Below are 14912 nucleotides of genomic sequence, written 5' to 3'. Positions count from 1 at the left end.
ATTCGGGTGAGCCTATAAAAAAGACCATCCACTCAAGGGTTAAAAGAAGCCTCTGGGACTCCATCTGCTCAGATCCTATCTGTTTATTTATTGGAAGACAAAGAGTTGTTACATAAGTTCTTTCTTCTCCATTTACTTTTAGGTGATTGGAGTCTCCAGTGGGGGGTGAATTACCTTTTATTCTTCTGGACCTTTCATCACTTAGTGCTTTGAAGAACTTATCTAACACATTCCCTTTCCCACCCCAGTGAAGCAAGTAAGTGTTCACCACCTCATCTTAGGGCGGAGCAGCAGAAGCACAAGGCAAGGGCAGGAAGCCAGCCAGGTCATAGCGAATTTCAAATTCGAAAGCTGGAAGCCCTGCACCCTGAACTAGATATTCAGGGCTGCTCTGTTGCAAAATGCAAGTACACAGCCTTGTCTACAACATCCAAAGGCACAGAGAAGGAAGAAAGAGTTGCATCAGTTCTGCTATTTGGCACCCCATGGCAAAAGGCACATGGCTTCTTTGTTTTACTTAATGGTAGTTAAACATTGTACAGACGGATGTATACTTTTGCATAGCTGCCAACACAATGAGAACACGGTATTGTTTCCAAAGCACACAGATTTTGTCAAGAAAGAAGACCTTTCTTTCCTAAATGCTTTTATTCCATCACCACCCCCATTTGAAATATAATACATGTGTACTGGACAAAATCAGAACAAACTAAAAGCATTTATAATTCTACCACCACTCTAACACATTACCCTTATTTCTCCCCCACAACATAGATCTCTTGTTCTTTACATATATTTTTCAAATTGAGATAAAATTCACATAACAAAATATTCACACCTTCATCTTTTCAGAGTATAAGATTCACTGATTTTTAATACACTCACAATATTGTGCAACAATCACCACCATTTAATGCCAACACATTTTCTTTTACTCTTACTGTTTTAGTAATTAAAATCCTCATGTAGTAAATTGAAATTCTGATGTTTGTAAACTAAACTCTGAACACCTTTTCCCACAACTCCACTCCATACAGATGGTTGCTTTAGCCATTTCTTGTATATCTTTTCAAGTGTTTTCTGTTTCTATACAATACTTAATACTTACATAGCTGGGGTTTTTTTTATTTTTATTTTTTTTTCAACGTTTATTTATTTTTGGGACAGAGAGAGACAGAGCATGAACGGGGGAGGGGCAGAGAGAGAGGGAGACACAGAATCGGAAACAGGCTCCAGGCTCTGAGCCATCAGCCCAGAGCCTGACGCGGGGCTTGAACTCGGACCGTGAGATCGTGACCTGGCTGAAGCCGGACGCTTAACCGACTGCACCACCCAGGCGCCCCTACAGAGCTGGTTTTAAAGTTGTTTGAAAATATAGATACTACAAATTTGTTCTATGTAGCTGCACTGTCCGTTATTACAGCCACTAGTCAAAAGCAGCTATTGAGTACATGAAATGTGGTTTGTCTAAAGTGAGATGTGGTGTTGGTGTAAAACACACATCAGGTTTTGAAGACTTATATGAAAATAATGTAAAATATCTCATCAATAATTTTATATTGATTACATGCTTAAATAATATTTTGGATATTTTGGGTCAAATCACTAATTTCACCTACTTCTTTTACATTTTAAAATACTTCTACTAGAAAGTTTGCAATTCCTGTGTGGTTTGCATTCTGTTTCTATTGAATAATGCTGTTTTACAGCTTGCCTTTTAAAAAATCTTAACACATTGTCTTGATATCCTTTCCATTTTCATACATGGAGATCAATTTCATTCTTTTTAATGGCTATATACTGTCCATTTAACCATTCTATTCTTGTTGGACATAGGGCAGCTTCTATTTTTTCTCTCACAAATAAAACATTGAACACACTCATTATTGATAATTGAAAATTATTTTATAGGTATCCTATAATTTGTAGGATAGTTTCCTAGAGGTAGAATCACATTTCACATACTGAAAGACCTGCCAAATTGATCAACTGATAGACTATAGGAAGAAGAGACAATGCAATACGTCTTATTTTGACAACCTCTTGGAGTTCAGACTACCTATCACAACTACATATCCTGCTTAAGGGCTGACAAAGGGAATCAACTGAATTTTACAGCAAGGGTTCTCTGGGTGATCAGAATCTCAGAGGTTAAGATTCTTTTTCTTTCCTTTTTTTAAAAATTTTTTTTTAACGTTTATTCATTTTTTGAGACAAAGAGAGACAGAGCATGAATGGGGGAAGGTCAGAGAGAGAGGGAGACACAGAATCCGAAACAGGCTCCAGGCTCTGAGCTGTCAGCACAGAGCCGACACGGGGCTCGAACTCACAGACTGTGAGATCATGACCGGAGCCGAAGTCAGACGCCCAACCGACTGAGCCACCCAGGCACCCCTAAGATTCTTTTTCTTAATATTGGCCTTTGCAAGAGTCAAGCAAAGATGGGACTTTTTTAAAAGTTAGAAGCTGATTTCCGTCACTCAATGTTTACACTTTTTTTTTTTTTTTTGAGAGAGAGAGAGAGGGGGGGAGCGTGAGCAGGGGAGAGGCAGAGACCCAGAATCCAAAGCGGGCTCCAGGTTCTGCACTGTCAGCACAGAGCCCAACATGGGGCTCGAACCCACGAACTGTGAGATCATGACCTGAGCTGAGGTCTGATGCTTAACCAACCAAGCCACACAGGCGTCCCTAGATTCAGACTTTTAAGGATCACAGCTACACATAAGACTCAGATTCAACTCCCCCTCCCACAACAGCCTGTGGACTTGGTGTCCTGTCCTCATCTGGAAGTTAACACAGGAGCCTTATATTATTCAGATAATCCCCTCGAGGGTAGGAGTAGTGTCAGCCCACCTATGTCTCTGGTTTTCAGTTCCTTTTCATCGTTTGGCCCATTGGGCATTTCCTTTTGTATCTTTGGAGCTCAGTCAGGCGTTTTGCCTTATTTTATCCAACATTCCTAGATACGTACTTTTATTATTTTTTATTTTAAAAAATGCTTACGTGAGGGGCGCCTGGGTGGTTCAGTCGGTTAAGCGTCCGACGTCAGCTCAGGTCATGATCTCATGGTTCATGAGTTTGGGCCCTGCATCAGGTTCTGTGCTGACAGCTGAGCCTGGAGCCTGCTTCCGATTCTGTATCTCCCTCTCTCTCTGCCCTTCCCCCACACACGCCCTGTCTCTCTCTGCCTCTCAAAACTAAAGAAAACTAGTAAAAAAAAATTTTTTTAATGCTTCTTTGAGAGGGGGTAGGGGCAGCAACAGAGCAGAGAGAGAATCCCACGTAGGCTCAACATGCGGCTCAATCTCACGAACTGTGAGATCACAACCGGAGCTGTGTATTTTTAAATGGAACTGTAGTTGACACACAATGTTACTTTAGTTTCAGGTATACAACACAGTGATCGGACAAGTGTATGTTACACTGTACTATGTTACGCTATGTCACACAAGTGTAGCTACCATCTGTCACCATACAATACTATTACAATATCACTGACTATATGTATTCTATGTTGTACCTTTAATCCCCATGACTTATTCATTCCATAACTGGAAGTCTTTACCTCCCACCCGCCTTCACTCATTTTGCCCATTTTCCTACTTTCTTCTCTTCTGGCAACCATCAGTTTTTTCTCTGTGTTTATACATCTGATTCTGATTTTTTTGTTTGTTCATTTGTTTGTTTCTTAGATTCACATATAAGTGAAATCAATGGTATTTGTCTTTCTCAGTGTGACTTATTCACTTAGCATAATACCCTCTAGGTCTACCCATGTTGCCCCAAATGGCAAGATCTCATTTTTTATGGCTAAGTAATATTCCACTGTGTATGTTTTGTGTGTGTGTATCATACCTTCTTTATCCATTTTTCTGTCAGTTGGACATGGGTGGCTTCCATATCCTGACTGTTGTAAATAACGATGCAATAAACATGGGTACATATCTTTTTGAATTAGTGTTTTCACTTTGGGGGGGGGTAAATACCCAGTAGTGGAATTACTGTATAATATTTCTAATTTTTTTGAGAAATTTCCATACTGTTTTCCACAGGGGCCACACCAACTTATAGTCCCACCAACAGTGCATGGTGCATGCATATAAATTTTCTCCACATCCTTGCCAACACTTGTTATTTCTTGTGTTTTGGTTTTTTTATACTAGCCATTCTGACAAGTGTTAAGGCAATATCTCATTGTAGTTTTTGATTTGCATTTCCCTGATTAACGGTTGAACATCTTTTCATGTGCCTGTTGGCCATCCACATGTCTCTTTGGAAAAACGTCTATTGAGGTCATCTCCCCACTATTTTCCTTTTTTGTCTTGAGAGAGAGAGAGAGACAAAGTGTGAGTGTGGGAGGGGCAGAGAGAGAGAGAGAGAGAAAGAATCCCAAGCAGGCTTCCCATTGTCAGCACAGAACCTGATGCAGGGCTTGACCTCATGAATCACGAGATCATGACTTAAGCCAAAGCCATATGCTTAACCGACTGAGCCACCCAGGTGCCCCCGCCCTTTTTTAGTTGGATGATTTGGGGGTTCTTTCGATATTGAGCTGTATAAGTTCTTTATATATTGTATATTAACCCCTTATCAGATGTATCATTTGCAAATATCTTCTCGCATTTAGTAGGTATGTTTTCATTTTCTTGATGGTTTCCTTCAATGTGCAAAATCTTTTTTTTTTCAGTGTAGTCCCAATAGTTTATTTTTGCTTTTGTTTCCCTTGCCTGAAAACTAGAAATATGTTTCTACAGCTGATGTCAAAGAGATTACTGCCTATGTATTCTTCTAGGAGTTTTATGGTTTTGGGTCTCACATTTAGGCCTCTAATCCATTTTTAGTTTACTTCTGTGTGTAATGTAAGAAAGTGGTCCAGTTTCATTCTTTTACACGTAGCTGTTCAGTTTCCCCAGCACCATTTATTAAAGAGTATGTCTTAGCCCTATTGCATATTCTTGCCTCCTTTGTCATAGATTAACCATATAAGTGGATTTATTTCTGGGCTCTCTACTCTGTTCTAGTGATCTATGTGTCTATTTCTGTGCCAGTATCATATTATTTTGATTATTATAGCTTTGTAGTATATCTTGAAATCTGAGATTGTGATACCTCCAGTTTTGTTCTTCTTTCTTAAGATTGCTTTGGTTATTCGGGGTCTTCTGTGGTTCCACACAAATTTTAGAATTATTTGTTCTAGTTCTGTGAAAAATACCGTTGATATTTTTATAGAGTTTGAAATGAATTTATAAATTGCTTTGCGTAGTATGGACATTTTCATAATCTGAATTTTTATAATCCATGAGTATGGTATATCTTTTCATTTGTTTGTATCATTTCAATTTCTTTCATCAATGTTTTAGTTTCCAGAGTTTAGGTTTTTCATCTCCTTCGTTAGGTTAATCCTAAGTATTTTATTCTTTGTAAAATTGTAAATGGAATTGTTTTCTTCTCTTTCTGCTATTTCATTATTCATGTATAGAAATGCAACAGATTTCTTAATATTTTTTATCTTACAACTTTACTGAATTTATTTATTGCTTCGAATAGCTTTTTGTGTATGTGGCATCTTCCGGATTTTCTATGTATAGTATCATGTCATCTGCAAATAGTGACAGTTTAACTTCTTCCTTACCCATTTGGATGCCTTTCATATCTTTTTCTTGTCTAATTGCTGTGGCTAGGACTTCAAGTACTGTGCTGAATAAAAGTAGTGAGAATGAACATCATTGTCTTGTTCTTGAGCTTATAGCAAAAGCTCTCAGTTTTTCACCATTGACGATGTTAGCTGTGGGCTTTCCACATATTGCCTTTATTATGCTGAGCAATGTTCCCTCTAAACCCACTTTGTTGAAAGATTTTATCATGAATGAATGTTAAATTTTGTCAACTGCTTTTTCTGCTTCTATTGAGATGATCATTTGATTTTTATTCTTCATTTTGTTAATGTGGCTTATCACATTGATTTATGGATATTGAGCCATCCTTGCATCCCCAGAATAAATCCCACTTGATCATGGTGAATGATCTTTTTAATGTATTGTTGAATGTGGTTTACAATACTTTGTTGAGGATTTTTGCATCTATGCTCACCAGGGATATTGGCCTATAGGTTTTTTGTTTGTTTGTTTGTTTGTTTGTTTAGGGGTGTTTTTTTGCAGTGTCTTTGTCTGGTTTTGGTATTAGAGTAATTCTGGCTTCACAGAATATATTTGGAAGCTTTCCTTCCACTCATATTTTTTGGAATAATTTGAGAAGAATAGGTATTAACTCTTCTTTAAATTTTTGTTAGAATGAATAGATGAAGGGATGGATGGATGGCTGGCTGGATGGATAGATAGATTCTGTTTGTGGGAGTTTTTTGATTATCAATTTAATTTCATTATGAGGAATGGTCTGTTCAGATTTCTATTTCTTCCTGATTCAGTTTTGGAAAATTGTGTATTTCTAGGCATTTACTCATTTCTTCTAACTAATCCAATTTATTGGCATATAATTTTTCATAGTAGTCTCTTATAATACTTGGCATTTCTGTGGTATTGGTTATTAGTTCTCCTCTTTCATTTCAGATTCTCTTTATTTGTGTCCTCTCTTTTTTCCTTGGTGAGTTTGGCTAAAGGTTTTTTCTTCTTTTTGTAGCTTTTTTTAGGTGTAAGGTTAGATTGTTTATTTAAACTTTTGTTGTTGTTGTTGTTCCTTGGGGTAAGCCTGTAGCTCTATAAATTTCCCTCTTAGAACTGTTTTCACTACATGCAAAGATGTTGGACAATTTTGTTTTCATTTTCAATTTTTTTAAATGTTTTATTTATTTTTAACAGAGAGAGAGAGAGAGAGAGAGACAGAGCATGAGTGGGGGAGGGGCAGAGAGAGAGGGAGACACAAAATCCGAAACAGGCTCCAGGCTCTGAGCTGTCAGCACAGAGCCCGACACAAGGCTCGAACTCACAGACTGTGAGATCATGACCTGAGCCGAAGTCGGACGTTCAACTGACTGAGCCACCCAGGCACCCCTTGTTTTCATTTTCATTTGTCTCCATGTATTTTTTAATTTACCCTTTGTTTTTTGTTTGTTTGTTTTTTTTTTTTTTCTTGACTCACTGGCTGTTTAGAAGCATGTCATTTATTTTCCAAATATTTGTGTTTTTTCCAGTTCTTTTCTTGTAATTGATTTCTAGTATCATACCATGTGTCAGAAAAGATGCTTGCTCTGGTTTCAATCACCTTAAATTTATTGAGACTTGTTTTGTGGTCTTTTCATGTGATCTATTCTGAAGAATGTTTCATGTGTACTGGAAAAGAATGTATATTCTATTGTTTTTAGACGGAATGTTTTATATATGTCTGTTAAGTCTATCTGGTCCAATATGTCATTCAAAAACATTATTTATTGGTTTTTTGCTGGATGACCTATCCATTGATTTAAGTAGGGTTCTAGATTTGTTTTTAAATTGAAGTACAGTTGGCACACAATGTTATGTTAATTTTAGGTGTACAACATAGTGATTCCACAAGTCCTAGATATTTTTCTACCTGAAAATTCTCTAGGTCATTCTGACCTCAATATTGCCAGATATCAAAGTCTCTCTCCTTGTTTTTTTGAAATGTCGCCTTCATCTTATACTAAATTCCTATATCTTTCTGAACCTTTTATGGAATATTCTATTCTAGAACAAACATTTTTAGAGTTCTTGATGAGCATTGCCAGCTTGCTTTCAGAAGGGCCAGTTTCCTTCCTATCAGTAATTGTTTGCAAACCCTGGGAATTATTTTCTAAAGAAATCTTTGCCAAATTGATTGTCAGGGGGAGGGGAATGGTATTAAGGTATTGCTGTTATTTCTGTCCCTTCTAACTTTGATAAGGGTGGTCACTTCTCATATATTTTTTTTAGCTCTTGGTGTTTTGTGAACTACCTGCTCACGTCCATCACATATAGGGGGACTCATCTTTTTCTTAGGTGAGACCTGGACCTAGGAAGTGACTTTGGGGCAATGAAACAGCTGCTCTGAGATCACCTGCCCAGTCTCCTCTGTCTCAACCCGGCTGGCTCAGGCTCAGGTTTACAGATCAAAGAACAGCCAGAAGCACAGGATTTTGGTGGGTGGTCCTGCAAATAATGCAGCTGACGCAGAATGTGCAGGGTTAAGGGGGTGTGAAGGGGGCAGGGGCTGCTGTATCAGGTCATCCACGTGGGCACACCCTCTTTAGTAGCTGACAACTGAACCCAGATCAGAAAGAAAAACAGCCAAAGCAAACAAGTTTTGGTAACACCCCTCTTCTGTAGCTCATGTTTTCTCTCAATAGAAACCTGAGGGGGAAAACAAATCAGAGCACCCAAGTCTACTTAGGAAACCTAACTGGGCAGTTAAGGTCCAATAAACTGTAGAAATACTCACAAAAAGCTACACCAACCAGCCATAGTGATTTTCATGTAAAAATCAAACAACTTTTACTCATTTTTTTCTTTTTCTTTATTATGTTGAGGGAGGGGGGAGGGAGGGGGAGGGAGAGAGAGAGAGAGAGAGAGAGAGAGAGAGAGCGAGAGCGAGCCAGGGTGGGGCAGAAAGAGAGGGAGAGAAAATCCCAAGCAGGCTCCATGCTGTCAGAGCAGAGCCCGATGCAGGGCTCAAACTCACGAACTGGGAGTTCATAACCTGGGCTGAAACCAAGAGTCGGACACCTAACAAACTGAGCCACCCAGGCACCCTTCATTTTTTTCTTAAGTATAAAACTTTGTGTTTGCCATAGAAAAGGCTTTTTTTTTAACTGTGGTAAAATAATAATAATAATAACATTAAGTCTACCATCTTAATCATTTTCAAGTGTACAGCTTAGTATTAACTATATTCACACTGTTGTGCAACAGATGTCTAGAACTTTTTCATCTTGCAAAACTGAAACTCTATAACTCTGTAATAGTGTTTAACTGTCAAACACTAATTCTCTCCCCTCTCTTCAGCCTTTGGCAACCACCTTTCTACTTCTGACCTTTCCACTTTCTGACAGAAAAATATTTTTAAATAGTTTCACTACCCAGAGATAACTATTATCCATTTTATCCACATTTAACATTTTGAAATATATACATATTTTCTTGGTATACATCCAGTAGGCTTCATGTAACAGAGTTTCGCATTCTGTGTCTCCTTTCACATGATATTGTGAACATTTTCCTAAGACTATAAAAAGTTTTGTAAACTTGCTTTATAATGATTGCCTAAAATCTCAGGCCCTTTATTTTTATACACCTTTTCCCATACCCTTCTTTTCTCTACGCATGCAGAGTGGCATAAACCTCATGCCGACTTGGCATCTGGCCCCTACCAACACTCTCCCTCAATTAACTCATCATCCTCACATCAGTCCTAGGAATAGGGCCTATTTTATCCCCACCTAACAGATAAAAACAAGGTCACACAGTAGCAAGTGGTGATTTGGACTTCCACTGTTGCCATGTGGCTCCAGACTTCACTACACAAGCCTGCCTCTCTTTAGATGACAAAGTGAGTTGAAAACTCACTAAATAGAAAAAAATTAAAATAGAAAAAAATGAAAATGAACAAAAACCCAGGGGGAGTTAATTTTAAGAAAATAATGGATTAACTATGTGGATTAAGCATTGACTCTTCACTTACCTTTTAAATTTAAAAAATAATTTTTTTTAACGTTTATTTATTTTTGAGAGACAGAGACGGAGTGTGAGCAAGGGAAGGGCAGAGAGAGAGAGGGAGACACAGAATCCGAAGCGGGCTCTGGGCTCCAAGCTGTCAGCACAGAGCCTGATGTGGGGCTCGAACCCACGAACTGTGAGATCATGACTTGAGCCCAAGTTGGACACTCAAAAGACTGAGCCACTCAGGCACCCCCACATTTTTTTTTAACATTTTATTTTCTGAGAAACAGAGAGAGACAAAGCACAAGCAGGGGAGGGGCAGAGAGAGAGGGAGACACAGAATCCAAAGCAGGCTCCAGGCTCTGAGCTGTCAGCACAGAGCCCAATGCAGGGCTCAAACCCATGAACATGAAATCACGACCTGAGCCGAATTTGCATGTTCAACCGACTGTGCCACCCAGGCACCTCTCAACTACCTTAAAAATATTTTTTTAATGGAGCACCTGAGTGGCTCAGTCGGTTAAGCATCCAACTCTTGATTTTGGCTCAGGTCATGATCTCACAGTTCATGGGATCAAGCCCCACATCTGGCTCTTCACTGACAGCACAGAGACTACTTGGGATTCTCTCTCTCCTCTCTCTCTCTCTCTCTCTCTCTCAAAATAAATAAATAAATAAATATTTAAAACCATTAACAATTTTTCTTAAAAAAAAATTTTTTTTTTTGAGAGAGAAAGAGAGAGTGGGGTAGGGGCAGGAGAAAGAGAGAATCTTAAGCAGACTTCATGCCCAGAACAGAGCCCAACATGGGGCTCGATCTCACAACCATGAGATCATTATCTGAACCGAAATCAAGAGTCAGACCTTTAATGAACTGAGCCACCCAGGCACCCCTCCCTTACCTTTTATTGCTTACTTCCTTACTAGTTACTATGTATCTTTCCATCTTGAACCATTATCAATGATCACTCATCTACTGGGTAGAGAAGAGGCATATATTTTAATTCCTCTGAAGAAGTACAAGATGAAGAACATTCCTTCTACTTTTCCATGTCCTCTGTCAATCTGGCATGAAGCTTTATTTATTTTTTTTTTAATTTTTTTTTTAACGTTTTATTTATTTTTGAGACAGAGAGACAGAGCATGAACGGGGGAGGGGCAGAGAGAGAGGGAGACACAGAATCGGAAACAGGCTCCAGGCTCTGAGCCATCAGCCCAGAGCCCGATGCGGGGCTCGAACTCACGGACCGCGAGATCGTGACCTGGCTGAAGTCGGACGCTTAACCGACTGCGCCACCCAGGCGCCCCTGGCATGAAGCTTTATATGAGTCATGCTTGATACTTGCTCACCAGTTGGCAATGAATAGTTCATAAACCAGAGGGAAAGAAATGGTAAAAGGAATAGTAAAGGAGGGGAAAACCAAAGTCTCTGCATAGTTATGGACGGTGGAGTGATGAATTTAGGAGGGATTAGGTAGCTATGCTGGACTTTGATAATTTATAATGCCACCTTACGTTTACAGAGAGAACTTTGGGTTTTGTTCCCACATTCATTGTCTCATGCAATATTTACCCCCAAACCCCCACAAACCTGTAAGCTAGACAGAAAGAAGGCGCCAAAAGAGAGGCAAACCTGGATGAGCTTTTAAAATTTTAATTAAACCTTTTATTTTAGTATAATTTTAGATGTACAGAAAGTTCTGAAGATAGTACAGAGAGTTCCCTATACCCTTCACCCAGTTTTCCTTATGTTTTAAAAAAGTCTATTGGGGTGCCTGTGTAGCTCAGTCGGTTGAGCGTCTGACTTCGGCTTAGGTCACGATCTCGCGGTCTGTGAGTTCGAGCCCCGCATTGGGCTCTGGGCTGATGGCTCAGAGCCTGGAGCCTGCCTCCGATTCTGTGTCTCCCTCTCTCTTTGCCCCTTCCCCGTTCATGCTCTGTCTCTCTCTGTCTCAAAAATAAACGTTAAAAAAAATTTTTTTTTAACGTCTATTTTTGAGACAGAGAGAATGAGCATGTGCAAGTGGGGGAGGGGCAGACAGAGAGGCAGAGAGAGAATCCCAAGCAGGTTCCCCACTGAAAGCGTGGATCCCAGGGCAGGGCTTGAACCTACAAACCATGTGATCATGACCTGAGCCAAAGTCAGACACTTAACTGACTGAGCCAGCCCAGGGCCCCAGTTTTCCCTATTTTTAACATCCTATGTTACTATGATACATTCTTAGTCACAAGTAAGAAATAAACATTTGTCCATTAAATTAACAAAACTCCATATTTTATTTGGATTTCACAAGTTTTCCCACTAATATCCTTTTTCTGTTCCAGGATCCCATCCAGGATACCACATTACATTAGTGGTCACGTCTCCTGAATCTAATCTACTCTGTGACAGTTTCTCAGACTTTCCTTATTTTTCATGAACTTGGCACATAGAACATTCCTCAGTTTGGGTCTGTCTGATATTTTTTTTATGATTAGAACGGAAGACCAGTTGAGCTTTCAATGTTAAGGGCTTTAAAGGTTAAAAGGAAATAAAACTTTACTCTGTTTGCTGATTGAAATGCCTGTTGGCCATTTTTTTTTAACAGAGCGTAGCAAATAATATCCCATTTTGTTTTGTTCTTTGCGTAACCATTAAGCTATGCCCTATTAACCCAGTCACTTTTCTTTTATGAGAACTTGGTGTTCTTTCATTTGTGGGTGGCTAGAACCTCAATCACACTCCAATTCTTGGCATTCTTAGGAAGAATGTCATTTGTACTTACAGAGAGAGCCACTAAGCAAATAAGCCCAGATTCTTGGGAAATAATGTGTGTTCTTATCATTCTGATGTTCAGAATAATCTAGAGTTTAAGCCATATTCCAATTCCTCAGCCTTTCTACAATTACTAAATTTTGGGGGGGGGTAATACTACATTATTTGATGTGTTTTTAAAAGTTGAAACGTAATTCATATACCACAAAATTCATCCTTTCCAAGTGTACAATTCACTGGTTTTTAGTATATTCACTAGGTTGTACAATCATCAACACTATTTAATTACAGAACATTGCCACTACTCCAAAAAGAAACCCCATACCAATTAGCAGTCTCTGCCCACTTCATCCCTCCTATTGCTGCCCCTGCCTGACAACCAGTAATCTACTTTTATCTCTATGAATTTGCCCATTCTGGGTATTTCCTATAAATGGAATCATATAATATGTGGCCTTCAATATTCAATATTAATAATAATATGCTTATTTTTATGATACGAGTGACCACTTCTTGAGACTACTGAAAAAATAACACCTGTGTCTGATGTTCTTTTGAAATGAGTCTTCTGGATTGGAAAACAGTTTTTTTTTTATTAAACTACATGCACTTACCATACAACCCTAAGAGAAGACATTCCATGCCTAGGAAGAGAAAGAAAAACTTATATCCACATAAAAACCTGTATGTGAATGCTTATAGTGGCTTTATTCATAATTACCAAAAACTGGAAATAGCCTAATAATGTCCTTCAATTAGGGAATGAATAAACAAATTATGGGACATTCATTTAATGGAAGGGCTATTCAGCAATAAAAAGGAGGGAAATACCAATACACACATCAACATGAATCAATCTCAAATGCATTAGGCTAAGTGAAGGAAGCCAGACTCAAAAGGCTATATACAGTATGATTTCATTTACAGGATACTCTGGCAAAGGTAGAATTAAAAGGATAGAAAATAGATCGATGGTTTCCCAGAGGCTGGGAATAGGGGACAGAATGATTGCATGTGGGAATTTTGGAGGATGGAGGAACCCCTCTACATCTTGATTGCGGTGCTGGTTATGTGACTGCATGCATTTGACAGACAAAGACTGCAGAACTCTACACAAAAAGAGTGAAATTTACTGTTTATGAGTTATACCTCACTTATTTAAAAAAGGAAAAATAACAGGTTATCTCAAAAAACAAACAAAAAAAACCACAAAAAACCCCAGACCAAACCCAAAATACCTGTGCTGCGAAGGGTGCCACTGAATCTCAGTCCCACAGCTCATCTTTCAAAGTAATTTTGCAGAAACCGGTGGGATATCAACTGGAGAGTGGTTTTTGCTCCTTTCAGAAAGTGGAAGCATTTTTTGCAAACAAAACATATTTTTTGTACATTTTGGCTGCAGTATTGGTGGTAGAATATACTATAATATGGATCATCTCTACTCCTGTATTTATTTATTACTAGACCTCAATTACAGTCTTCTTTTTCACCTTCTACTTCTTTGCCTGTAGGATGTACTGTATGTAGTCATGTACTTTGTATTAATATATTAGAAATTTATAAATCTGTGTACTTTTTACACCATTAGACACATAATCAAAACTTTCACTAGGGTATTATATAAATTCAGTCTTACTAGAAAATAAACAAAAACAAAAACATATCCAGTATCAGAAGGACATGGGCTTAGAGTGGTTTTACCACTGAGAATCTCCTGATTGGAGGGGCGCCTGGGTGGCTCAGTCAGTCATGATCTCATGGTTCTTGAGATCAAATCCCACATAGGGCTCTTCACTCACAGCACAGAGCCTGCTTGGGATTCTTTCTCCCTCTCTCTCTGCCCCTCCCCCTCTTGCTCATGCTTTCTCTCTCAAAATAAATAAATAAACATTTAAAAAAAAATGAGTCTCCTGATTGGAGTACATTTGCAAGCAGCATGGAACAGACTTAGCCTTGTCCTCATTGCCATTGCACAGTAACCAGCAAACCCTAGCTGAATTGCTAGCCCCTGGAATCTATTCTCTGTGTCTCACAGCCAAAGAGATTTCAGACTTCACACTCCTCTTCCAAACCTTTAGATGGCTTCTCATTGTACTTGGAAGAAAATCCCAACTTTTCATAAGACCCCACATGACCTGGCCCCCACCAAGCACTTCAACATCACGTCCTACCACATGGCCCTCACTCTCCAAGCTTGGCCATACTGGCCTTTTGGGTCCTTGAACAAGCCAAACTCAACCCCACTTGAAGACCACTGACCCAGATAGATTTGGATCACAATTTCACCCCTTCCCAACTACATAAATTGGGAAAAATACTTAATCCTTGTTCATCAGTTTCCTCATTGGTAAAAATGAGAATAATAACAGTACCAATGTCATAGGGTTGTGGTGATATTTGGGAAATTAACACATATAAAGCACTTTAAACAAAGCTGGGCATGTTGTAAATGTTCAATAAATGCTACTAGGGTATTTAATAAATTTAGTCTTAGTAGAAAACAAACAAAACCAAAAACATATCCAACATCAGGAGGACATGGGTTTAGA

At 38.8% G+C, this 14912-nt stretch overlaps 1 protein-coding gene across 1 annotated transcript in view; it reads right to left on the bottom strand.

Moving 5' to 3' along the window:
* The window catches only part of TAT (tyrosine aminotransferase), a 44635-nt gene that overhangs the window by 11540 nt on the left and 18183 nt on the right, over nt 1-14912 (bottom strand). The window lies entirely within an intron of this gene.

Source organism: Herpailurus yagouaroundi, unplaced genomic scaffold, assembly GCF_014898765.1.
Source record: "Herpailurus yagouaroundi ecotype Mexico unplaced genomic scaffold, PumYag 190, whole genome shotgun sequence".
In the NCBI taxonomy this organism is placed as follows: domain Eukaryota; kingdom Metazoa; phylum Chordata; class Mammalia; order Carnivora; family Felidae; genus Herpailurus; species Herpailurus yagouaroundi.
The sequence above is the reverse complement of the archived record's forward strand: the minus strand, read 5'-3'. Positions and strand labels throughout refer to the sequence as shown.